Source organism: Oenanthe melanoleuca, chromosome 4 (assembly GCF_029582105.1).
Source record: "Oenanthe melanoleuca isolate GR-GAL-2019-014 chromosome 4, OMel1.0, whole genome shotgun sequence".
In the NCBI taxonomy this organism is placed as follows: domain Eukaryota; kingdom Metazoa; phylum Chordata; class Aves; order Passeriformes; family Muscicapidae; genus Oenanthe; species Oenanthe melanoleuca.
Genome location: NC_079337.1, coordinates 14,405,832 through 14,432,308, shown reverse-complemented (window position 1 = coordinate 14,432,308; position 26,477 = coordinate 14,405,832). Strand labels below are relative to the sequence as shown.

At 39.8% G+C, this 26,477-nt stretch overlaps 1 protein-coding gene across 6 annotated transcripts in view; it reads left to right on the top strand.

Annotated features, from left to right (window-relative positions):
- The first annotated feature begins 619 nt into the window (after positions 1–619).
- Positions 620–26,477, top strand: part of MAPK10 (mitogen-activated protein kinase 10) — a 138,063-nt gene continuing 112,205 nt past the window's right edge. Inside the window, exons 1-3 of one of the 6 annotated variants that reach the window (XM_056490559.1) lie at positions 700–1,047; positions 4,960–5,003; positions 5,518–5,639. The gene's annotated coding sequence lies outside the window, so the exon portion shown is untranslated. Of the gene's footprint in view, positions 1,048–4,959; positions 5,004–5,517; positions 5,640–26,477 lie in introns of all 6 variants that reach the window. The other 5 variants (XM_056490564.1, XM_056490562.1, XM_056490560.1 and 2 more) reach the window with 5 other exon arrangements.

The following is a 26,477-nucleotide window of genomic DNA, read 5'->3' as shown; positions in this document are numbered from 1 at the left end:
TTAATGTCAGGAGAGAGGAGGCATCCTGCAGTTTGATATGTGCAGCAGAAATGTTATCTGCTCAGTTTTTAAACTGGAGGGCATCACCAATTCTGCTTGGTTCTGTGAGCAAAAAATGCAATAGTGGCAGTTTTTAGAAGTGGGGTTTGTGGCAGTCTAGCAGTGGGCACAACATACTGATTGATAGGGGGGACATCTTTAGCAGGTCCTTGGGCTTCTGAGGGCTCCAGGAGTTGCACTGCTTGTTCATTCGAGCAGAAGCTGTGTTCAGTAGCTGTGGAGGAGATGTGTTGTAATTCTATTATTTTTTTAAAATCCCTCTCCTGAGTGTGAAACTTGATTGAATATAAAGATGTGTACATTTTTTTCAGGGTGATGGGCATTTATGCCTTTGTGTAGCAGCTGATGTAAACAAAAGAGCAGACCCACAGTGCCACTGCCACCTTCCCTCTGTACTGCAGATGTCTGAGCTGCTGTGCTGCTGGTAAGTGCTACAGGAGGCTGCTCCATCCCCTGATTCTCCAGGAGATACCGTGGCTGTGGCTGCAGATTAGATTTTTCTCTCCCTCCCCCTGCGAGACCTCTGTGTGCTTTGACGTCAAGTGTGCTCCTTTCAGTTGCCATAGCAGCCCCATTCCCCAAGCTCTGCCTGTCTCCTCTGGTAGGTTCCACAATGGTACAGCCAGCATCACGCTGCACAATGGTTTCCAGGCAGTGAAAGAGCGTGATTCAGCAAGCCACTCTTCCCCCCCTCCCCTTTTATTTCATTATTATCAGACATTTTGCCTCCCCTTTTTCTGTTCTCTCCTACCCTCTCCCCCAGGCTTTTATTCAGTTCTTTAAAGGAAAACAGTGATTTACCTTGAAACCAACTGCCCATCTTTTTTCTTTTTTTTTTTTTTTCTGTTATTATAAATAGCCCCATTTTTTTATTTTTATTTTTTTTTCCCTCGGCACTGTTTGGGATGTGATTTCAAAGCACCACCTAAAGTCGCAGTTTGGGGAAAAGCTTTCTGGACGAGGAGAACAGCTCGCAAGCAAGGAATGGTAGGTGGCTGATGCTAATATTCTTTGACTAACTGCTTTCACAGGGTGGGGTGATGAATATTGATTGCTGCTTGAGGGGGGAAAAGAAATTAAAGCAGGGGGAGAGGGAGAGAGAGGTTAATGAAGTGAACTGCAAGGCGAAGCAGGAGGCTGCACCTGTCCATTTTGTGGCCAGAGAAGCATCGCTGCCCTGTGCTGGGGTGTGTATGAGCTTTGATGCTGATTCTGGGGGGCTGTGGAGAGCAGGGCAGGGGCACACCGTGGATGGCAGTGTGGTGGTGCTTCAGCAGCTGGCTCATGTAAACAGAGGGGTTCTACTCAGCCTCATCACCTCTAACGCTGCCTGCGGGCTTTGGGGGGAAGGAGGTGTCTTGGCTTGCAGGGAAATGAGGGGGCTGTGGGGGTTGTGTGGTCCATGTAAAATTTGAATGTGGGAAAAATAAAGAGAGGACAAGGAGATGGAAGATTCAGAGGGCAGAAGTCTTGGCCTTTTGGGCAGTGATTGAATGCCAAAAAAGAAAAAAGTAGATGTGTGGAAGTGTTTGACAGACCTTGCTGGATGTGGGGGTGGGGGTTGTTTTTAAGAAAGTAGCCTTTAATCATCACTCTTCCACATTACTTGGATTCAAGTGAACAACTCAGCACACTGGGTTTTATCTGTAAAAAGCCACAAGAGCTTTCAGCAGAAATGTTTACAGCAAGCTACGGGCCAGTTATTTTGCAAAAGAGAATTAACAATCTGTGGATGCTGCAGTGAAATCAATGTTGCTTTGCAGGGAGATCCTCTGGCAGAAAAAGCTCCTGCTACAGGAAGAAGTGTTGGTTTTATTTTTTACAGCAGAGAGGGACTATTAGAAATGATGGGAATTTGCCTTGGATAATTAAGTGTTAGAGCATTGTTTAATAAGCAGCCTGTGCTCCCAGTGAACCGTGATGGGCATGTTTCACACCATTCCTGTGCTAGGGAATTGTCAGCTTGTTTACATGGGCTCCCTTTGCTGCAGAGCTTCCTCAGTGCAACTTTCCACTCCTCTGATATGCTCATGTAAGTTTTGCCAGAGGCTTCTACAGGGACAAACCGACGCTATGTGAAAATACAAATTTTGAGAGGAATTATGGCACGGAGTAGAAATTTATTAGGAAGAAAACACAAATGAGTGTATTGTAAGGGATCAGAGGAGACTGAAATCAGCTTGGTTGAGGACACAGAGGTTATCCCGTCCCTTCAGCAGAAGAGAAGGGTTAAGATGGAACAGGCTGGGGTAGGTACAGCACAGGGCTGCTTGTCTTTGCTCATTGAAACCTGTCTTTGGTCCCCATACCTTGGGGAAAATGGGGTGCACCAAACCCCCACTATTTTAACCTTCTTTCAGTACATTGCCATGCAATCACTGGTCAGGAACACTGGGGCAATATTTTCTTCTGCTTTCTCCCTGCTAGGAGTGGTGGCATAGGAATCCCTTTCCAGTTGGCTCAGCTAATGACTCTGCCTCACAGGGATGCGGATGTGCACAACAAGGGTGATTTGACCTCAGCCATTAAACAATATTCTTTTTCCCTGACTCTCAATAAACTGCACTCTTGCTCATAGCTCTCTCCTGCTGTTTCAGAGTATGCATAATTTTTCAGGGTCCTGTTGTAATTATGGCTTTATTGAGGAGTACTAGGATTACAAGGATGTTCCTAAATAGGGTAAGGACAGAAATCACTTACCATGAAAAATAAGTTACCTTCAGCTGCCTCTCTGCCTGCTTGGAAAATGTCCTTCTCATTATTAAAAAGCCCCTTCAGTGCACACACACATTTCTATGAGCACACCACAGGGATGAGTGTTTTCTTGTAGGTTTGGGGTTTTTTTCCCTGCTGTCAGTGGCTGGCATGCTTGCAGCTGTTTTTTAGTGATTTAACAGTGCTGGATCAATATGCCTTCAAACAGTGTTACAGTACCAAATCTGGCTCACTAAAGCAAAGAGAGAGTTATCAAAATTTCACTGCCATGGTATTGGAGAAGGTCATAAAGTTCACTTGTAGTTTACAGTTCATTGCAAAATTCATCCAGTTTAAGGGAGGCTAAAGCAGGCCCAAAGGAGGATGGGCTCAGCATTGCTTTTGCAGACCACATCATAATTTTCTTAAGACTTGGAAGAGAGGAAAGCTGCATTTAGGGAAAGGCCTCCAGCTTTAAAATTGACAATCTCTTAAATTGTTGTTCAGTAGGTACTACCCAGTTCCCTGGACAATTCCAGATTACAGAAAATATCACTGGCTTCTTGGTAAATTTTCAAATCCAAGTAAATGTTTGGATTTTTTTTATCACAAGCATTCTATACCCATAGCCTCTCCCATTCCACTGATTACATTTTGAGCTTATAATAATAGCAATACTAGAAATTATGTCCTGAAAGCCTGGTGATTGCAGAATCAGCACAGTTGCTGCTCTGTTATGTCATCAGGAGTAAAGGAGAGAGTCTTCATTGGACTACAATACTGAATATACATATATATACGTATATACATATATACATATACACATATATACATATATACATATGTGTGTATATATATATATATATATATATATATATATATACACACACATTCTGGCCTTCAATGCTCATATTCTGCTTTTGATTCTTGCTCACTTACTCTCCCTTTTCTGTGATTCTTGCACACTTTCTGTTTTGAAGGCTACTTGCAAGGAAAATGAACCCTCATGAAAGGACCACCAGTGATTAAAGTAGAAATCAAAAACAGTAGAGGGGATGGGATGGAATTTCCTGGTTCTCTGTCTACTCTTTATGATAGTTACTCAGCTGTCCTTGAGCTGCTCTACTGTGTTTCAGCCTGATAGATGTAGCTTTGTTAGCAACCTTTAGAATCAGTCTTGTCTAGTTGTTAGAAGAGAAGGGCAGGAAATTCAAGCCCCAAAACTTTCCAGTCTTTTTGGGTATTTTTTGTACAGTGAGATTTTTGGTAGAAGTTTTAGTGTATGAACTCACTAGTGGTGATGGCATTTTCTCAGATTCATTTCTACACAAAGGATGTGAATTCATGAGCTTTAGTGTACCCTAGGCTTTTCCTGACTATGCCTGGAGCACAGGGCAGTGTCTTTAACAGCAAGAAGGAAAAGCTGCTGTTGTATTTTTAGGCAGATTCTGGGCTTTTCTCCTGTCTAAGAACAAGATGATGTTGATGACCTTGTGAGTACAGCCCATTGCTCACATCACAGCCCTGATGTTGGAAATTTGGGCTGTTAGGACCCAATCTAACACAAATCTTTGGGTGTGTTGGACTCTCTCAGGACTTTTGTGAGGTAATAATCACTGAAAGTTGGAGGTCCAGAAGAGCCTTCCAAGTCAAGTCAATAGCTGCTTCACCAGGATTCTGCACTAAGAGGTCAACAACCCAACAAATTAGGAGCTGTAATTTGAGGGTGGGAATTCAGGAGCCTGAGCTGGGCCCATTTTTTGTTATGTAGTTGTTTTCTCATGAGGATTTTTCATTTTCTCTTCTTGGTAGAAAGTTTTAGTTCTCTTTAGAGATACTTGAAAGCATGTTAGGGTAAAGGGGTAAGACAATGTTGCTCAAACCTTATATTTAATAATAATCACTTGGGTTTTTTCAGTGGTTAGTACCAGAACACCATGTTTGATTGTTCCTTCTCTTATTCACTATTTTAATTCCACAGCATTTGCTTATTCCTACAGTTCTTGAGGTTGTCTGTAAGTTTCTTGGCTGCATGTGCTTTGTCAGTTGAACTTTTTTGTCACATGCTTTAATTGTTTTTAAGAAGGTGCTAATTTGATTAACAGCAGTAATTCACAGGCCTTTCTGATGTCTATATGTATCCATATCACACAGTTTTTAAAGCTGTTAATTATGTCACAAGTCAAATTTCATTTCCATCCCCAGGTATCGGTGGCAGGTGACTGTGTCCATATCTCAGCTTGTTATAGGTAAAGTTTCTGCTCTTCCTTATTCCAAAGAAAAGATCTGGCCTGAGAAAGATAGTATAGAAACAACAATAATTATTTTAGATCAGTTTTATGATTTTTTTTTTTAGTGCCATCTGTTTCAATTTGTACAGTCTTGAACATGTGCTCTTGAGCACTAAGGCCTTGATTTTTTTTTCCCTTTTTTTTTTTTTTTTTTTTTTTTTTTTTTTTTTTTTTTTTTTTTTTTGCTAGTGGGGAATAACTGTGACACACTTTTCCCATTTAAACAGCACTTCATTCTGCATAATTTTCTGTCTCCTGCCTTTCTTCTTTGTGTGGAAGAAAGGAAATTTTTGGTACAGACACTGCCTGAACAGGATGCATTATGGTATTATCAGAAGAAAATCTAAAGTCTTTGTTTTATGATGTGCAGGTATTGATATTCCAGGTTAGTTTAGTTATCTGAAATTCTCTGTGTCAATCAGACTTGAAAAATAAACCCCAAATATTTCTTTCTCTTTTTTTTTGTGCTTAGGGCTAGTATTAGAAACCTGCACCAACAGCAGGCCAGACTCAAATATCAGCTATGGCAACCCATGCATGAAGTTGATGCCTTTGAACTATTTCCTATAGATGAGAGACATAGCACATGCTGTGGTGAGTCAACAATGTATTATTTTATTAAATCATACTTCTTGGCAAAACAAATAAGCAAACAAACAAAAAAAACCAGCCAGCTGCCAAAAGGTGCTTAATGCCAAAGTGCATGCTGAATTTTTTCCCCTTTTTTTTTTTTTGGAGCGGGGAGGCATGGAAGATTAAAGTTACAGCTTGTAGTAATTTTTAGCAGACATAAACATAATGCTGTCATCTTATAATGAGTTTTCCAAGTGTGTAATTTCTGCATTGCACAGTTATCAGATGGAGCACATTCAGAATGTGGTTTCAGAGGAAGTGTTAATGTAGCAAAATAATTTTTAAAAAGACCCTACACATGCAGTGTTCTGAGCACTATTTAAAATGGAAAAAGCTGTTTCACTTCTGCAAAATCCAGTATTTTGAGCCGATTTTTCTAACTAATGTTTCCATCTCTGATTTGGTGTGGGGGGAGAGGAAAGGTTGTTTTGTTTCTCTTTGAGATGACTGAAAAAGATTGTGGGAAGTCATCACAGTTTTTTTTTACTTGTATCTCTTCATCCTTGGACAGGAAAATAGTGAGAACAGCGATGAAAATCAAATAGTCTTTTAAAAAATACTTTTAGCTTTAGCTATCTTAAGTCTGCTAATAATTTCAATGCATATTTCCTACATAATAAGTCATTTTGGTTCTGATAATTTCTTTAGGATGGTTTTGGTGTACCTTTGGGAGATAAGGAATTGTTTTGAGATTTCTCATGTAATCTCAATAGAATTGTTGTCAAAAATGGTAACTGTGGCTCCAGAAAGGTGTAGCTCCTGTGAGTCACTGAATGTTCGTGCAGGGAGGTAGAACTCTGACTTGTAGATGTGGCATGTCAAGGGCCACTTTCATCCTTGGTGAAGCTGATTAAAAAAAAAAAAAAAAATTAAACAGGTGTCAGTTAAATCTATTTGAGTGCTTTGAAGTGAGATGAGTAGCAGCAAGCAGTGCCTACTGGAGTGCCATGGAGAGAATTTGTGTTCTGTTGGAACCAGAGGCTTTCCCAAGGGGAGAAGACACTCTGGACATGGACAGTGATTTGTGGATGAGGAGTCACAGTCTGGATGCTCACATCCTTGACCTGTGGACATCCAGTGGCAGCAGTTCATTTATGTAGAGCTTAATAACCTCACTTTTTTACTACTGTGATATTTTTAACTTCTCATGGCTCTTAGGGCCTATTGTCCTAAGGTAATTCTGGCTAACAAGGCAGCCTTCATCTTGGTTTAATGTCTGGGCTTTACAAACTGTGACACTGAGCCTTTTGCATATGAATGGGTCTGGGTGACTTTTGAATTTAAAATGAAGCCTGAAAGCATATATCTTTTTTTAAAATTAACATTATTTTGCTTTAATTCTGTGTTTAGGAGCATACAGATAACCTGCTGGTTGTAGGTAATGAGAATTTTAAATAAGCTGGCAACTGCCAAAGCATGTATGATTTATGGCAGCTGATGGAGAGGTGCAAATAAAGGATTTTGTTAACATGTCCATGATGAACATTTGTTAAACAGACACTGCATGACATTTTTATGGTGTTTTGTACATGTTAATGCAATTAGCTGATAGTCATGGCAGCTCAGTTCCTCTCACCATTAACATTATTAAAACTGCTGTGTAAGTAGGAACATGGTTCTTAAGAAGCTGGCTGGAGATAATCCTCCCTCCTGGTGATTTTGCATTTAGCAGTATATGCAGTGCTAATTTTGGAACACTGTGGTGCTGCTGTCTACAACAGTGTGACTTGGCCATGTGACCCCCAGGTCATCAGGATGTCTTTATCTTGATGTTGCAGCTATTGATATTTGCTGTGTGCTATTTCAAGCATTTACCAGTGCCTCTGTTCAGGTTACTTTCTGAGTTCACTGCACATCTAAGTCACCTCCTTCAGCTCTGTTCTTCCCAGTTTAGATTTTAGGGAGGGTAATCGGTGCAAATACCAGGTTTTCAGAAACAGCATATGAAATGTGTCAAAAGAACTCAGAGATGTCATAGGGAGAGAGTTGCTTGAGAAGTTTCCTCCCAGATGACACAGCATTAATAGGCAGAATTAGTTAAATATGTTTAACAGAAATTAAGGACTGTAAGATCTTGTTGTGAGGCTACAGCTCCACAGAAAACATCTGTAGGTGTCTCCAGGCATTTAATACAACCCTTTACCATGGATTTAAAGCTTTGTCACTATAGGAATTAGTCATGCACTTCTGTAACATGTGAGTAGCAAATGCACTTTGAAATATGGGCTTATGCTCTCTGTGCAGGTTCTCCAGTTAATATTGCTCATTAAGGCAGACAGTTTGATCATACAACTTTATTTTGCATTCAGCAATTTCTGATGAAAACACAAGCTTTGCAGCTGTAGAAATTGTATATGAAATCAGAAACCACATCTAAAAATTAGCATACAATTAGTGAAGTTGATACAACTGTCAAAATCTTTTAAAAATGGTTAGGAAAAGTGGCATTTGGAGATAAAAAAAGTACCTATTAATATTCATCACAGAAAAGAACAAGCAAGAAAAAAACTTGGGATGTTATGTTTATCAAAAACTGTTAGTGCCATGGGTTATGGGCATATTTTAAAGCTTAGTTAGAAATTTTCTTAGAAATCACATGAGAGAAAAACTTTGATACATCTGTGCAGAGAAGCAAAATACCTGGGCTAAAGGAATTTTTGGGGTTTTTTTTAAGTGCTTGAAAAAAAGATTTGAGGATCTATTTTGTGGTGTCTTGGCTTGGTATCTTGCTACTACAGTCACATGGTTTTTTGGAACATTGTGTTGGTTCCTCTTAAGCTCATCACAGGTGCTAAGTGCATGAGAAAAAAATCAGAGGAACTCAGAGCACAGTTTTCTCTGAGAAACTTGTGTTCTGCTCCTCTGCCTAATAGAAAAACCATATTTATATTAAATTTGCTGCATATGATAAATGTGAAAACTTATTACCTGTTACTGATGATGGTGATGTAATGTGCAACACATTTCCCCTTGGAGGGCTGCTGCCTGAGCCTATTTCCAAAAGCTATTTGTCATGTGATCAGCTACATGCAAAGGTTTTCCAGAAGTGACCTCTAATACTCAACACTTCAGCTGCTCACCTTCTCTACTTTTCAAGGGGGCTGGATTTTTTCCAGAAAGTGCTGGGATCTTCACTTTGGATTATAGACTTTGAAGTGGAACCACTTGATCACCTTTTATTTCACTAAACCCTGCTGGAAATGCCCATAAAAGGAATTTTCCTACCTTTGCATTTTTTATTGTTGATTATCTTTTTTCCTTTATATGGATTTACTTTTTTGTGTCCTTAGGATATTGTTTTGCAGAGTATTTTCACTGCCCTTTAAACTCAGATAACATTATGTGGGTTTATGCTATTAGTTTTTATTCTGGTTCATATCCCTTGTCCCTCCATCCTTGGTTTGTCTTTAGTTATTCCTGCAGCCCCTAAGATTAGTATTTTAATTAAATAAGATTGAAACATAGCATTGTCAACTCATGCAGTATTTGGATTTTTTTAATGCCCTGGGCTGAGTATCACATACATGTGAGAAACTATGAGATTTCCTTTAACAAAATGTAGGCTTTTTGTTTATATTACTGAAAAAAATGAAGCTTGAGTATGTGAAAGAGTGAGGCTTCAAAAATGCACAGCCCTCCAACCAAGATTATTCCCTAGTGGTATATTGGAATTTTGAGATCATAAAACTTGGGTCTTAGACATTTGGGACAGCTAGTCTTAAAAAGAATTTTTAAAATTTATTTGTAAATATTGAATATCTGCTGCTTTTCTAATGCTGGTAAAGACACAGACATACCTTGTGTTGTATCTATGTCTGTATTCCCCCAGTTGTTTAACTGGCCCAGCAAAGGTCAAGCTGTTTGCATATTTAAAAAGTGAAAATGAAATTTATCTAAAAAATTCAAGTGCCTGGTGTCTGTCTTTGAGGGATCTCCTTGTTTAGCTTTTCTCTGGAATACTGCTGGACCAAATGCTTTTATTCTGCCATGTGTCAGTCTGAGCTTAAAGGAGTGAGCTTAATTTATGAGCTTAATGCTTTCCTGTCAGGCATGACCTGTGAATATATCCCATGAAATATTTGTGTCTGCTGTATTTTTTGAGTTCCTGGTGGAAAAAATAGCTCTGAACCACCTGCCAGGCTAGTTCAGTGTTTGGCAGGCTCCTCTTCCAACCTTATGGAGCATATCCAGGACTATTGCTGTGGAATATGGGACTAGAATGTCAGACAAATATCTTCTGAACCTTTGAGTAGTTTTTCAGTGTGATTCTTACAAGCTGTATTAAAATAATTTTAGTAACCTGCAGAAGAATAAATGGAAATGCCAAATCAATAACAAAAAGCACCCAGAATGGTGCCAGCAGAAAGGTGGAAAAGAGACCAGGAGAGCAGTAAATTCAGCTCTGCTAATGGGCATGGCATGCAAACCCAGATTATATAAAGTGGTGGGAAGTATTTTGTGACCACAGGGTGAAAGGTTTTCCTTTCTTCCTCTTCCAGACTTGCCAGTGTGGTGTGTCTCTGTGCCTCCTTGTCTGTGGCCTGTCCTTACCAAAAGTGCCTTTCCTTCTCACAATTTGCCGGCAGAAACCTGAATATACCATGCAGTACTGCCAGAGCTTCCTCTGCTGCTGTGTGTGTTGGAAGGACTGGGGAGCACTGACTGTGGGTGAGGGGTGTTGCTGTGGTAGGGAGGAGCACCCAGAGTGCTGGCAGCATCAGCTCCTGCATCCCTGCATCCCTGCATCCCTGCATCCCTGCATCCCTGCATCCCTGCATCCCTGCATCCCTGCATCCCTGCACGAGGATTTAGGTGGGGTTGGCTCCAGGCTGCAGGGTGCCAACTGCTGTGCAGGCATTAGTGAGCAGCTTTAAGCTCTTGGGCAGTCATTTCCCAGCTATAAAGGGGAGTGGGAGAAGCCAAAGGTGTGTGTGGATTTATCAGTGCAATGCAGCAAGTATGACATTAATGTCATGTTCCTTCTCTCTTAACTGTCCTTGTTGGGATGGAGAGTGGCAGACAAGTCAAAGCACAGAGGCAGAAATGCACAGTGGAAGATTGTCCAGAAGAGTGAGGTTATCCAGAGGTCATTCCAACTCATTGTGCATCCACAGCCTCGTGTGCAGCACTTGGTATCCTTCCTGCTTTGGATGCAGACTGAAGGTTGGCAAGAAGAGAGGGAACACTGCAGTACTTGTGCATTCTTAATATGTTCAAATTCCTGGGAGAATTAATAGGAGCAACTCACCAGTGAGGAGTTTGAGGAGATGTAATTGTTAAACAGGCATTCCTGAGCTGTTGGATGTTGAATATCTCTGCATTAGTTTTATAAAAATCAGAGTTGCTGAGGCTTATAGTTTTTAATCACTTTAAAGAAGATAAAGAGAAAAAATTGATCTAGAAAAGGCTTCTATCCTCAGTAGCCATTAACTAAATATTTGGGGAAGAAAAATAAGAACAAGATAAGCAATCACCAACAGTTCTCTTCTTGTGTCCTCCTGTATTCTGGCAGTCTTTCTTTTTTTTAGGGATAGAAATTATTTCTTTCCATTAAAAATTCTATTTCCTAATTCACCATTTTCTGCTCAGTATGGGTTTTATGAGAACTTTTTCTAGATATTCAATATGATGATCAAGTTCTGGTTGTATTGAAAATCCTGGGATTTTATTTATTTCAAAAAGTGATGTTGAGTGTGCATATTACCCCTATTCTGGGGAAAAAAAAATAAACCATTACTTGTGTGAACCCACTGTAAAAATGCAGAGGCTTTAAAAATACTATAAATGTATAATACAACCCTGATAAGATGTTCTGCTCCTGGCAGATATGAAATCATGGCTAAAGGTAATATTTATACAGCAGGCTCTGGAGTAATTTATTTTGTGTGCAGCTTTATATTAGCATGATTGCTATCCCAAGCTGGTTTATCTGAACCAGTGCAGCAGGTAGAGCAATACAATGGCTTGGCTGGAAGGGACTTTGGAAGGCAGGCCCTTCTTTCACTGGGATTACAGAGACTTTCTGATTTGCTTCCTTACTGCCTTTGTGTAAAAATCTAACCCCAGTAAGGTGTCCAGCTGGTGGGGCTGCTTTCCTTGGAGCAGGTGTCAGTGCTGTCCATGCTGGCCTGCCAACACTGCAGGGAAGGAGCCATGAATGGGAGGATTTTCTTGATTTATGGGCTGTTAGGAATGAAACAGAGCACACAAGAGAAGGCAGAGTGGAATTAATCACCCTGTGCTTCATGGAGTGGATGTGATGGTTTTTCTTGGTCTCACATCAGAACCAGGTGAAATGACCTAAATGATGACCTAAAATGGTATCCAAATGTTCCTGTATTCTCAAAACAGTTATTTCCCTGAACATAAGTGTTATTGTTATTTGTGTGCATCATAATTTTTAACTTCACTACTTCATACCTAGCTCAAATCAGTATGAACACTATATATGTGATTCACCAGCAAAAATTCAGAGATAGTGTTTAAAAATTGATTCCAACTCTGAAAACAGGAACCTAAAGGGCAAGTCAGAAAGAAAATTTCATTTTAATGCTGGTTTTCTTGAAATAAAAAATTCTGAGATGTTCCTGAGAAAGATTTGCATAGCTTAATTGTGAATCATAATACTACTTAAATGCCTGCATTAATTTTATGTTAGATTTCAGTCATCAGATAAATGTTTTTGTGGCATTATGAATGCTTGATTTGCTGTTGTACTTAAAATTAATTTTTTATCTGCCAAGCTGTGCAAAGAGAATCTCATGAATGTCTTCCATGACACAACACTGCCAAAAAATAGTTGTACAAAAAATGATTGTACAAACAGCAGCAATCTATAAACCCTTGCATACAGTGTTTTGAAGGTGATGTATAGAGTCCTCAATGTAACAAAGCAGTAATGCAATTCTCTGCTTTTCTTTTGAGAATTTGGAAAAAAATGAAGACAAGGATATCTGCTTGGTTTTGGCTTCTTTGGGCAGATGTGGCAAAGCTGGGGTTACATGTGTGGCTGTCAACAGAGCAGGAAGCCAAGCTGCCACATGGGCAGCAGTTTTGTCAGAACTGAAGTATTCAAAAGCCTGCAGTGAAACCTTCAGGCTTTGAACTGGTTTAATTTGGGTTTTTTTGGGCTTGTTGGCCACCTTTGCATCCCATTATTAAGGTTTACTCTGAAAATCAAAAGGATTTGAACTTGGTGGGGTCATGGGAACAATGTGAAGGTAGATTCTGGTGGAGGTTGATGATGCTTTAACAGGCCAAAGGAAAACAACAGGGCCAGTTTTTAAAACAACAGAAAGTATTACACATAAAACTAATGCCTAGAGACCCTAGAGCACACAAATCAAACAGTAGCCCCTTGTATGTTACAATGATTTTTATTGGGTTCTAAGTATAAAGGAGAGGATAATATTTCACATATTCTGTCTTCTGTCAGGATTTGACTGCCAGTAACAAAATCCAGTGCAATGGTGATTAATAAAATGAATTTGACCTCTGACCTGACACCTGGAAACGTTGCAGAGAAACTTTGTACTGCTCAGTGATCTATTTTTAATTTTAATCATCTGCAAGCACACATCAGTTTAATTAGCAAGCCTACTCCTCTCTGATGAGACTTCACCTGGAGTGCTGCATCCAGCTCTGGAGTCCTCAGCAGAGGATAGACACGGACCTGTCAGGATCAGAGAAGGGCCAAAAAGATGATCAGAAGGCTGGAGCGCTTCTCCTATGAGGAAAGGCTGAGATACTGGTGCTTCTGTCTGGAAAAGAAGGCTCCAAGGGAAGACCCACTGAAAAGGAACTTCTAGGAAAGATGGGAATGCTCTATAGTAGGGGCTGTAGCAACAGGACAAGGAGTAATGGCTTTCAGCTGGAGGAGGGTCAATTGAGAGCAGGTATAAGGAAGAAATTTTGAGGTTTTTTGGGTGTTGAGATACTGAATTGCCTAGAGGTGATAGATGCCCTATGCCTGGAAACATTCAGGATCAGCCTGGATGGGGTCTGAGCAACCTGATCTGGTTGAAGATGTCCTTGCTCATTGCAGGGGATTGGACTAGATGAGCTTTAAAAGGTCCCTTCCAACCAGAAAGAAAGAAGATAAAAGCTTGGCTCAGGAGATAAACCAGTGCAGTGGCTGTTCCACAGTGGCTGTGCTCATCAAGCAGCCTGAGCCAGCCCTGCACATTCACTTTCTCATACAGCCTTTGGGGTCATCAAGCCTTCCTCCTACCCATCCTGCTGGGTTACAAAGCCCAGTTGCTTTGATCTTGTGATGTGAACTACTTCAGTTCCACACCTACTCCATTTCTTGCTGCTCTAGATAAATACTGCTTCTTTTTTAACTTTGCCATTTAAGCACTGTGTTAAAATGCATGTCATTTCCACAACTGCATGCTGGATTCTTTCTGCAGAGGTCAGCAGAACTCTGGTTTGGATTCCATTCAGAGGTTTTGGAAGGATGTAGAGAAGGAAGCTTGCTCTTTTTATTTCAGCCATCAGGATTGCCAGTATTTTGCTTTACCTGGTTGTAATAAAAACAGATTCCAGAACCAAGTTGTTCTTATTTCTGTGCCTCACTGACAAAGCCATTGTACATCCTCTGCATCTACCAACTGCTTCTTTTCAGTTTCCAGTCTTTTTCAGATGCATTGCTTTGTAGTTCATCTTCTGCAGTCTCTGTGTTAGAAACTGTCCTTGAAAAGGTTTGGTGGATATTTCCCAAAACAGATGCTCAAAGTAATACTGTATAGAATGCCCAGAAGAGCAACTGCATGATTTTTGATTAGATTTGCAGGCTTGTTTTGTGTCTAGCACAGCTCAAGGTGATAAGAAAATGTGATGTTAAAAACTTGAAAGATGATTAAATGATGTCTTCAAAACAATAACATAAAAATTAAACTTTGCAAGAAAAATTCAGCCTAAATATGTAGAGCAAGTTCAGACGAGCAAGTCTGTACCTGGAAAAGCTTGGTTGTGATGAGACTGTTTAATAGCCATGCTGGAAAAGAAATAGATTTCCTTGCCTGGGATGCTCCTTTATTCAATCAGTAAATCCAGACCAGAAACCAGTGGCTGTTTGAATTATTTCACTGGGCACCTTGTCTCTGGATAGGAAGAGGGAGAACACACAGCAAAAAAGCAGTGTACCTTTGTTCTGCAGGATTTATCTTGCTGATTTCTTTCCCCTTGTGAGGCACTTGCTTTTGACGCTTGGAATTTATGTTATTTATTTTCCATCCTTATGTTCTAGTGCAGAGCTTCCACTTGGAGCTGAGAGTTATCTGAGGGAGAGAGTGCTATGAATGCCTTCTGTTTGTCTGTGAGAAGAATGTTTCTGTCCTCCAGGAAATCTGTGTTGGAGCAATGGGCTGCAGTTTGGAAGGGCTGTGTATCAGTGCTCTGAAGGACAAGCATGTTTAAAGACAACTGGCTCAGCAGCCAGATAGAGGCAGAAGGAGTTTTAAACAAAGCAAGATTTAGGTTTAACTGGGTCATTATGTTGGATTTATATCTTTACATCATTGCACTTAATGAGCACATGAGGAGCTTTGTGATGTTGAATATACCTAAACCCATGGAGAGCTTTTTCATGTTTATTTCACCTTCATCTGATATTGTTTACAGTAACTTTAATAAATATATAACTAGCCATAAACCCTAAAATGTAATCTATATTCATGGTGAATAGTGTTAGAGTATCTCTTGGTACATTTCATAGTTCTACATTAATAAAACTTTCTGCTTTTTATTACCATGCAGGCAAATAAAACATGGTGTCAAGTGAGATTTAAGCCAGTATTCCATCTCCAGTACTGTGTTATTCTGCAGATGGATAACATGAAATTCATGCAGAGAATCACTTTGTTCTTATAGTAAAAAGAAATATTTGGGCTCAAAGCTTCTGCTAGGCTAGTAAGTCATTAGAATGAACAAGATTTTCATTGTAGGTTTGGTATTATGATTTTATGTAAAATATTGCTTTTCAGTAAGTGTTGTAAGCATTTTCATTCACTTAGGATGAGGCCCAAAATACATCTGCCTCTTTATCAAAAAGAGCAGATGCTGTCATTAGATTGTTCAAATTTACTGTCAGAAAATGGTATTGCTCTTCTGTTTTGGCACTTAGTCTTTATATTCAGTTATTTTTTCCATGCTAAATATCAGCCTTTTAGTGATAGCTTCCATATAACACATAATGGTGATTGGGGGTGGAAACCTTCAATGCTGGGGTTTACTGTAATTTTTTGGCAAGATATAAAACGCTGTAAATTTATGGAATACAAAGCTATTTCCTCAGGATACAGAACTTGGCCTCTCTGTGCATGTGGTATTTTGTGCTATTTTCAGTGCTATAGAATTTTATGGCTTAATTGTCTAGCAAAGTGCATCATCAGCATTGCATATTTGCATTGGCTTGTCAGTCTTGTTTTTTTAAATAAATAGAATATGTAGTAAATCATAGCTGGCTTTTCTGAATTAAAATTAAGTCAGGCAATGAATTGGTTTGTCCTTGCATATGGTAAGTGTGTTTGTTTGCAGAGTTCCATGCTTGTTGTAACTGAAGGATTGAAAAACAAGGAGAAGAGGAAGTGGAGATGGTGTGGGACAAAGGACAGCAGCTTTGACACAGCTGTTCTTGGAGCCCAGGTTTGGATGCTGTATGTGACATCCTGCAATTTTTTTTGCAGGAGACTTCCACACAGTCAGTGAGGGTTTGTTAAACATTCAGTAAGTCCAGCTGACAAGTGTGCTATGCTTGCAGAACCTGCAGCCTAGAAATATGGAGGACAATGCAAAGGGTGTTTGCATAAGAGGACAGGAAAAGCCTGCTGCTAACATGACATTTAAGCTTTTGTCATTGAAGTTGGTTGGTAGGACAAGAAAGTGCCATGGGAAAAATCTGCCGAGGGAACAAGTGCAATTAGTTACCAGCATTTGAATTATCCATCCAAATTAGGACTTCAATCTGTTAATAAAGTTAGGAGTAGGAAAATATAAGTAAGTGTCTGACACTGGTGGTAGTTCCAAAACTTTTGCCTTCAGCTGTTTTAAAGATGGGAAGTTCTAAGGACACCATGACTCCATGCAGGAGGGAAGAAACAGCAACCCAGTGGAAAACCTTGTGGCTTTCTGAATTAATTGTGGCTGAAATATCATCAAGGGGAGGAGACAAGGCACAGGAGCAGAGAGGATCAGGCACATGCTGGTCCTTAACTGAGAGATTTCCAGTCTGCTGTAGCTCTGTGACATTGCTCGTGTTCACTGGTCCATCCGAGCCTGCCAGCACTGAGGATTCATTGCTGCAGCTGTTCTTATTTTCCCTTTGTCTGGAAGGCATCAAATAGGCTGTTCTATCAAGTAATTTTGGTGTATTTACTCTCCCAGTTCTCCACTTTCCCTCTCTCATCTCGTGCTTGGGGAGGGCAGTGGTGAGGTGATGCTCCAGGGTCCAGCCACATGTGATGGCCACAGCTGAGTGAAATCTCTTGGTTTTGCTTTTTTCAACTCCTGTTGAGAATCTGGAGAGCTCTTTCCTTTAAAGCTTGTTTTTTAACCTCACAGAATTTAATTCAGATTGAGTAGTCCTGTTGGTGATCAGTGAAGAATTAGTGTCATCAGTTCTGCTCAAATCCTGTTTATTGATACAGACATTTGGTTTGGGTCAATGTTGGTCAACATTGCACAATATTGGATGCCTCTCTTCATCTCAAATCTTGGCTTTTGCTGGATATTCATTTTGGGATTGTTTTTGTTTTGTTTCGGATTTTTTGTTGACTTTTTTTTTTTTGTTGTTGCTTCACACAGCACCTACCCACACACCCCTCCCCAGCATGAAGTGTCCTTTCTTTTTTTGTGACCATGGAAAACTACCATTGCATTCCCAGACAGCAATTCTGGGCAGGGAGCAGCACAAGCCCCCAGTTCTAGAGGAGTTTTTTAAAGGCACTTTCTTTTATCATGAAATACTTATCCTTTTTTGAAAACTTTATGAGCAGTGTCTTATCTAAAAAGATTTTATGTCTATTTACCTCTTCTGGTGAGCCTCTGAAGTACAAATTGGTGACAGGGTTGGAGGAAATGGAGTGAGATTATTTTCTTTCTGTTTATTGTCTGGAAATGATCCCGGAGCTCTGCTGTTATTTGTATACATTGAGTAAGTGTCAGAGCTTAAGCTCATAGAACACATTTGCAGAAGATTTGGGAGTGATGAAGTGATTCTTGTTTTGACAAATACATTATGGCAGGTAAAAGCAAATGATTTTGCTAAATTCTTTCTGTACAATAGCTGTATAATCTTCAGTGTTATGTTCTTCTATAAGTCCTGAGTTGTCTTCTAGCAAGCCACTTAAAGGATTTCATACTGTTGTTTGATTAAAGGAAGAACTGTGCTGCTTAGGATTTGCAAATTTGTGGGTGAATCTTATTGCAAATTTTATGTTATCTTGGTTACTTGATCTTCATAAACCCATAGAGTGGTTTGGGTTGGAAGGGAACTTAAAGATCATCCAGTTCCAAGCCTCCAGTGGACCAGGCTGCTCAGGGGCCCCATTCAACCTGGGATGTGGCAGCCTGTGCCTGTGCCTCATAATAAAGAATTTGTTCCTGTCATCTAATCTAAATCCACCTTCTTCAATTAAGGCAAATCCCTCTTGTTCTGTCACTATACATCCATGTAAAAAGGTTGTATGCTCCAGCTCCAAAAGGCTTCAACTTTCTTGTAGCCCCTTCAGGTACAGAAAGCTCTGGGGAGCCTTCCCTTCTCCAGGCTGAGAACACCCAGCTCTCAGCCTGCCTTTGAAGGAGAGCTGATTTAGCCTGTTTACCAGGTTAGAGATTGTACCAGTGACAATCATGTGTAGCTCATGTTAGCATATAGCAAACAGAATAGGTTTGTATATAGGGTTTGTATATAGCAAACAGAATGAGTTTGTATGGACACTATTTTTATTTTTTTAATTCGGCTTCTAGTGATGACAGATCACCAAATATGTTACTAGGTATTGTTCCTTGATTGATTCAAAATAAATTTAATTTGCGTGTTGCCTCTTCTTAGCTGCAATATGGAAAACAAATGTAGGATTTAGAGAAGAGGGGATTAGTGATAGCAAGATGCATATAAAATCATCTCACACTGTTTTGAGAGTGAGCAATTGCTGGCTTACAATTCAGAATTCATTTTTCTAATACGCTTATGTTAACAGTTTTATAATTAAGCTTCACTTAAAATTATAATAATAATTTCCTTTTCCATTCAAGCGTAACAAAGCACTTAAACAAGCATTAATAAGCCTCATATCATCTTTGAAAAATAAGTATTATTGCCCCTATTTTATAGTTGGGTAAACATAATTGAGGGTAAGTGATTTAGTCAGAAGTGACAAATCCTGCAAAGGGCACCCCCTGGATACCCTCCCAGCTCTGTGAACCTCAGTGTTAAACTGCAGATATCAGGGTAGATCCTTGAGCATTGGGGCTTAGCAACAAAGAACAACCTCAATGATGTTTTATGCAGATGGAAAACTGTGTAATAATGTGCACTGTGGCAGAAAATGTGGGTCTGAGGTTCTGGTGGGAAAGGCAGGTGAGAGGTGCATCACCCTGGGCAAGGGGGAGATCTCTGTGCTCTCTGCTGCCCTGGAGATGGGGAGCCAAGGAGCACTCGTGGGGTGGGTGACCACAGAAGCAATCCATGGGCATCCTGAACAATCTATCACCCACAGCTCACTTGACCCTGAATCTTGGCTGGGTTGCAGGACCTTGATCCATCCCCTGACAAAATGCCCAGCCCTGGCTGGATTTGAAGGACCTTGTGTGTTCCTCAGTTCTCTGAAGTCTGCCCAGAATCTTCCAAGCAAAGACTTTGTATATAATCTCTCCAGAATGTGTGCAAACAGAAAAAGAAAGCAGTCTAAGGTCAGTTGCATGTTCACATAGGGAAAACTTTCCTTTCTTTTGGGAAGTTGATTGGTGGGAGGTCGTCAAGATGCATTTAATGAATAAAAAACCTAAGAGCAAAATTAGAATGAATTAAAGCTGACTTTGCTGCCACTTCCAGAAATATATCCTCACCTGCACCACAGCAGGAAATACAGGCTAAATAATTACAGATCCCTCAATGGAAGGCATACCACAGCAGGCTAGGAATAGAAAACCTTCCTTCCTTCAGAAGAAAAAAAAAAAAAGAAAGAAAAAATAGAAGCAAGCCATCATAAATAGTGATGAGGCCACCTGGAAATTAAAAGCCCACCTCTTGAGGAGATGGAAAATTTCAGTGTGGCCAAAGACTGCTGTTGCCTTCCAATTTAAATTACACTCTGGTGTTGCTTACTGCTGTTTTTCAGAGATATAATCCCTGTACCTGTGTAGCAAGTTCTAAGTTCACAAATACAGAAGTTAATGCCATTTACATTGATCAACAGCTTGCATCCCTGTGGTTGAAAAGGCCATAAAACATATGTTGTATATAACAATGCATATACATTGTTCTATAACATATAGACACCTGTCTATTGTAAATTCAATATTAAAAATTTATAGGCAAAACATTTTGATATGACTGAAAAATCTTTTTCTTTCTATTTTCTGAGAGGTAATTGAGATATGAGAACATAAGGTGTTTCTGTCAAGTATTTAACCTTGGTGCATATTAGAAGTTCAAGTACTTACCATATCTAAGGAGTATTTGTCTTTAAATTAATTATTAAATAGAAGTTGCATTCATGAATATTAATACTTACCCACAGACTAAAGGGTCAATGAGTCAGTTGGTACCTACTACAACAGAAGGAGAAGAAATTGAAATAGTGCTATCTCTTTTTAGGAGTGAACAACTATGATAAGGAAGTTTTATTTTCTAATAGGAAAGAATATAATCTTTTTGCTGCATTGTTGGTGTTAGTAGTAGACTAGAAGTAAATCTAGTCTGTCTCTGGGAGGCCTTATGAGGAACAAAATAAGCAATGTAATCAGGGTGCTAGATCAAAATGGAAGAAAATAAAAAATTGGGGTACACCTCTGCATTATTAGCCTTCAGATAGTTTTGTTAAACCTTGATTTTAGATGTAACAGCACTCATTGACTACTAAATTTTTGTTATGAAAAAAAGTATTCAGCTGCATTCTGTCATTTTTTGATGCTTTATTGTTACTATCAACAGCATTTCTGAATGCAGTATTACCCATAGGAGTGAAAAAGAGAGCTCTTTACCAGGATGACTGTATGCATAACTTATTTTTAAACAACTGAATCATCCTAACAAATCCAACTTTAAGTAGTTGAACAGTGCCTTAATCAGACTGAGCAGGTACTTAAAATTAAGCACAGCACTAAGAACATTACTGCATTATGTTTGAATGCAGAAAACAGAATTGCAACACAGCAGAAAAAATAGTTTCCACAGGCAGAAGTCAGTTCTGTCTCCAGTGTATATCTTTGACAACCTCCCACATGCAGAGTTGCATGTACATCATAGTTTTATTCAACCCCAGCAGTATCAGCATGTTTGTTGGGTAAAACTGATGAACTTTCTCACTGCCACTGCAGTTAGACCAAGAGTGAAATAAAAGGCACAAGGCAGAAACAGAGGTCTCATTATTAGGTACCAGACAGCTATAATCCCATCTGTGGAGATGTACAGCCAGCATCTGGGTCATGTGAAACACTCCCTCCCTCCAACCAGAAGCCTTCTAATGATTATTCATGATTAATTTTAAAGCAAGCACTGCAATATATTAAGTGAATGTATTCTCATTTTTAGAATCCCTCCCACTGAACAGCATTTCATGCAGCTATTATTATAACAGTCCTGACAACTCCCTGATTAATCCTCACCCATGTGTGTCAGATATTATTAACACTTAACTGGTCAAAGCTCAATCTTTATTACTCTCTGAGCCTGTTTCTTCATGCAGAGCCCGAGTGGAGCTGTCACACATGTCACTCTGCCAAGCAAGGATGCATAACCCATTCCCACTTGGTAATTTGTTTACTGGCATGTGCTGTGTGAAGTGCCTCCCCAAGGATGGTGGTGGCAGCTCTGATGGCTGGTGCAAGTGTCACTGGGGGTGGCTGCTGTTCTTTAAGGAGAAGTGAGTGTGCTGCAGACGTGGCACAGAGCAGTGCTGGGTGCCTCCCATTCCTGCTGCCCTGGTGCTCAGTCTGCTGTGGCTGCAGGGCTGGGCACAGAGGGGGCTCATCTTGGCCAGAGCAGGTGACCTGGCTCAGACTCTCCCAGGAGTGTTTGTCCTGCTGCTCCTGGTTCCTCATCTTCTCATGCAGAGCTGCTGCAGTGGGCAGGACAGGTTTCATCTGGTGTATTCTGGATCTTCTGAAACAATCAAACAGTTTGGGGTTTAGAAGTGACTTTGAGTTCCCTGGCTGGGTTCTGTCAGTTGAGAGTAGGTGTCTCATGCATTTGTCTTCTTTCATTACAAAATGAATTTTACCTGGAATGACCTTAAAATTTTCTGCTTGGGCCTTTGCTGTCTCTGGCTTCAGTATCTGCCTGAACTGATGCTCTTATGCTGTCATTAGCTATTATGTGCTGGCAACACCTTTAGGTTTCTGGGTTTGTTTTTTTTTTTTGCTTATTAGCAAAAACACTTTGTCAGCTCATTTAGTTTAATAAGTTTAGTTTAGTTAAATAAGAAGAATGCAAAAGCTTTTTTTTTTTCCTTTCTTCTCCCCCGCTCCTTCAAAGCATGTGGTTCAGACAGTTGATGTTCTGATCTGATTTGTCAGTATCTGAATGGATGACTAGGTATGTTTTTAGCAATGTGGCTGTACTGAATGTCTGCTATGGGAACTGAGGAATGCTGTCTCTCTCTCTACCCTTGCTAAGATAACTGAAGTAGAGGTGGATTCTATTCTTGCTGTATTCTCTTAAATTTGTCCAGGCTCATGCAGAGTGGGCTTCAGCTGTGAGTGCCTCTGTTTACCAGCTCTGTCATTGCAAAGAACCTATTTCTGCACCCACATATGTTGGTTGTCACTCAGCAGTGATGTATTAATTTGGCTTATTCAGAACTCTTGTACTTCATCAGATTTCTGGGTATTGTGTAATCAGCTCTTTTTTGGTATTGTGTCTCTGTTGATAATAATGCATGCTAGCTGTAACTTTTTATATCTATCCAGTTGACATTAAAATAGAAGTGGAGAATTGCAGAGTGGCCTTATTCTTGAAATGGAGGATTTTCACTACCAACTGTTTTCTGATCTCCATATGTTACAAAACTAAAACTCAGGTGTTTTTTTAAGTACCTTTTTCAAATGCAGGGTAGTAGATGAACTTCAGCTGCAATACTAAAGTTGAGATGTGTGGATATATTGCTTTCACACTGAACAAAGTACAGCTGAACTCCAGTCTTCCACTGAACTAGCAGGGTTCCTTTCCCAGCATGGCTCAGAAATGAGACCTAAAACACACGAGGAGCCTGACTGATAACTTGCATTGCCTTGGTGCTGCAGTTTGGGCATTTTCATGCAAAGATTTTTCACTCTTCCTGTGTGAGGTCTTACACACAAAAACAGCTCAATCACATCTGGCTTCAGCAAACCATTTTCAATTTTTGTCTGTTTGGATGGGAGAAGAGGTGTTTAATTTTCTGCATTTTTGCTGGTACTTCAAGTACTGATCATATTTTGTGTGGCTTTGTGCAGTTGCAGAGTCCTTTCAGTTTGTGTGACCTGTTGCTCTATTTTCACTGGTCCAATTCTTGCTTTTCTGACCTTGAAAATACTTTTATGCAGGCTGGTTAGTGCAAGAAGTCTCAGTTCTCTGTGGCTCTGCAATTATATGTTACTTTTAGCACTTTAAAGCAGGAACTTTCAGTGCCTGTAATTTTTGCCTAGTTAGCTATTGCTGGGACTTCCTCACAGGACCTGGTGTTTTGTTCTGTCAGTCTGCAGCTAGAAATATTTTTTTCCTTAATTTGCAGCTATTTTGGTCACCACCATCCATTTTGATCCTCCTTGCTGGTTTCATTCACTGTCTTTTGTTGCAAGTGGTAAATAAACCCTCACTTCTGGCCAGTTCAAGAGGTTGTCAGAAGTAATAGAAGTATTTTTTTGGATGCATCTCAGCTTGCTTTACATACACACAAAAATAAGTGAATCATCCCCATGGATTCTCTATTTGATGTAGCTGAAATAGGAAAAAGTGTGTGGAATGAGAGATGATTGGCAGGCAAATATCAGTACAAAGCAGATTAAAAAATGTGTTTATGCTGCAGAGAAATGTTGAATCTAAAAATTAGTTTTAGACACAAAGGCCAATATGAAGAAAACTGACAAAAATCCTGCAACAGGAAGCTGAATATGTCTTCGTGCAGCCTGTGCATTTGTAAATTCATAACAATAGCAGCTGCTGCACCAGATAGTCTCTCTGGCTCACTCCCTGTCCTTTCCTGTGAGAAGATAAGAGGAGGAAAACGGGAATTGCATTATGTTTCCTGTTCCTGCTAATTTCAGATCTGGAAAGGGCTCCTGCTTTACTCTGGTAATTGGGTTGCATACTGCAGAGGACCAATACATTTTCATGATTAATAATCTGTTTTGGCAAATTATGTATTTCTGAAAAGTACATGGAGGACACTGCATTTTAATCTTGGAATAACCATGGTTTGCTCATTTTTAAATATGCTTCTCTGCCCTTGCATAGAATGTGCATAAATCACATTTCAAACATGAGATAATCACCAGCAGTCAGTAAAAAGGATATTTCCATGGCAACAGTTGCTAAATTGAACAGTGCATTGGTACCTCCTCCCTGGCTTTGTCCAGAAGCCTCCCCTAGCTCAGATAGCATCTCCCTTACCCATGAGTAACCAAATAATCACACCTGTTACAAACCAATAACCTCAGCATTGCCTGTGTAAAGAATTATTGGAGCACCAATTATCAGTAATTCATTACTGCTGACAGTACTGGGCATCACCCTTTTACATCTGCACTGCTGTAACTCTCCATGGGCCCTGACAACTTATTATGGCCCTTCCCCATGCCTGGTGGAGTTGCTGTAATTGTATTTTGAGAGCTCTGGAAAAATCATCTGGCCTAGATTAAAATCTTTAAAACCAGTCTTCCTGGTTTCTTCTTGAAAGAAAAGAAAAAAAATATGGATGGCACTTCTCGTGGGTTTATGGTCTTTCTTACTTTTCCTTATATATGTCCAGGAAAATTGCTGTTTTAAGGGATGAGCTGAAGTTGTTCAGCAGACATTTGGAGGTCATTGCTCCTACATGTGCAGGCAACATCAGAGTGAGCATGAGGATTACAGGATGATGAACACTGGGCTGATGTGAGGTTACTCCTTTGATACCATACTTGATGGGAAATTTGAAGAGGGACTGGGGGACTTTATAGGAGCTCACCTGTGATGGAATGTTTGAAAAGAAAATTGGGGATTATTTCCATGAGCAGTCAACAGCATCTTTCTGCTGTACTGCTCTCCAGGGTTAATTACTCTTAGGCAGTTTCTAACCATAGGAAATATTCTGCTTTTAAATCTACCTTATCACTAGTGTGGACTGTTCTAAATTTCAAATCAAAGTTTTCTAAAATGAACTCAAACAGGCAGAGAATTAACTGATACTTTTTTTTTCAGTTTTTTTTCTTTCAGCTGCAACAACATATTTTGACTTTGTCTGTATTGAAAGAAGGAAATCTCTTTGCTAGTGTCTAAAATGTTTCCTATTTACAACACTTTTCCTTAGTCTCAACCCTCTCAGTATCCTTTTTTTTTTTTTTTTTTTGTAAATTCACATGGCCTTGTTCCATCACCTCCTGTATGTGACCTGGCTTATCTAGTGCCTTGTCTTTATCTTGGCCTGTTCTTCCTTCATCCTAAACTGGGAACTTGAGGGCTGAAGAGAGAATGGCAGAGGCAGACCACGCTTGTTCCTGCAGCCTTGGCAATCTGGTGGGAGGCTGAAATCTGCAGGGCTCTGTTCCCTGTCTCCCAGATCTGTCTTAGGCACAGGTGGATAATATAGATGCTGAGGCAATCAGAAACATTTGGCTTTCCTTTTGGGGCAGTTGGAGATGTGGAAATGGATTCTCTAATGGGAAGCAACTGAGGAATAGATGAGTTGCTAAAGGACTTGGAAGGATGATGGCTGTTGTGTCATGGGTTTTAAAATCCTCTGTGTCCCTGACCAAAATGGGATTGTTACCAGGTTGTTTGGTGTATGGTAATTTTGGAAATGAATGTAGAAGATTAGCAGGTCTTAATTGATTTTGCACCTGTTTTTTTTTTTTTTTAAGAAGTAAAACTAAATTTAGTCACTGTTGCTCCTTATTAAGAAAAAGGAATGAAGAATCTCAGCTGCCTTTAACTGTCCCTGCATCTCCAAACCAGCTAATTTTGCATTTCCCTCTGACTCAGTATGTGATCAATTTTGCTTCATCTGCTGTTTATGAAGAGTTTAATGAAGTTTGCCCTGGCAGGACTAAAAGCTGTCAATATGGCCATTCTGAGTTTGGAGGGGTTGTGTGATTGTATTCTTATAAATTTCCTCACAAATCTGAGAAGGAACAGCTGTGTAAAGTCACAGTTTCCCAAGGAACACCATTTGCTTCTACACTAAGAGAGCTTGTCCATGTTTTCTGGCAGCTGGCTGTTCCACTGGAGTAACATTTAAGAGGTTCTTTTCTTTATTAAACTTGGGGGATCAGGGACACTAATGATACCTTAATCAGTGCCATAATTAATCACAAAAAGCCTGGTCTTGGGAAATAGTTGTGTGGAGCTATTTCAGGTTTAGCTGCCATAATTGACTTTGGAATGATTGGTTTTACCAA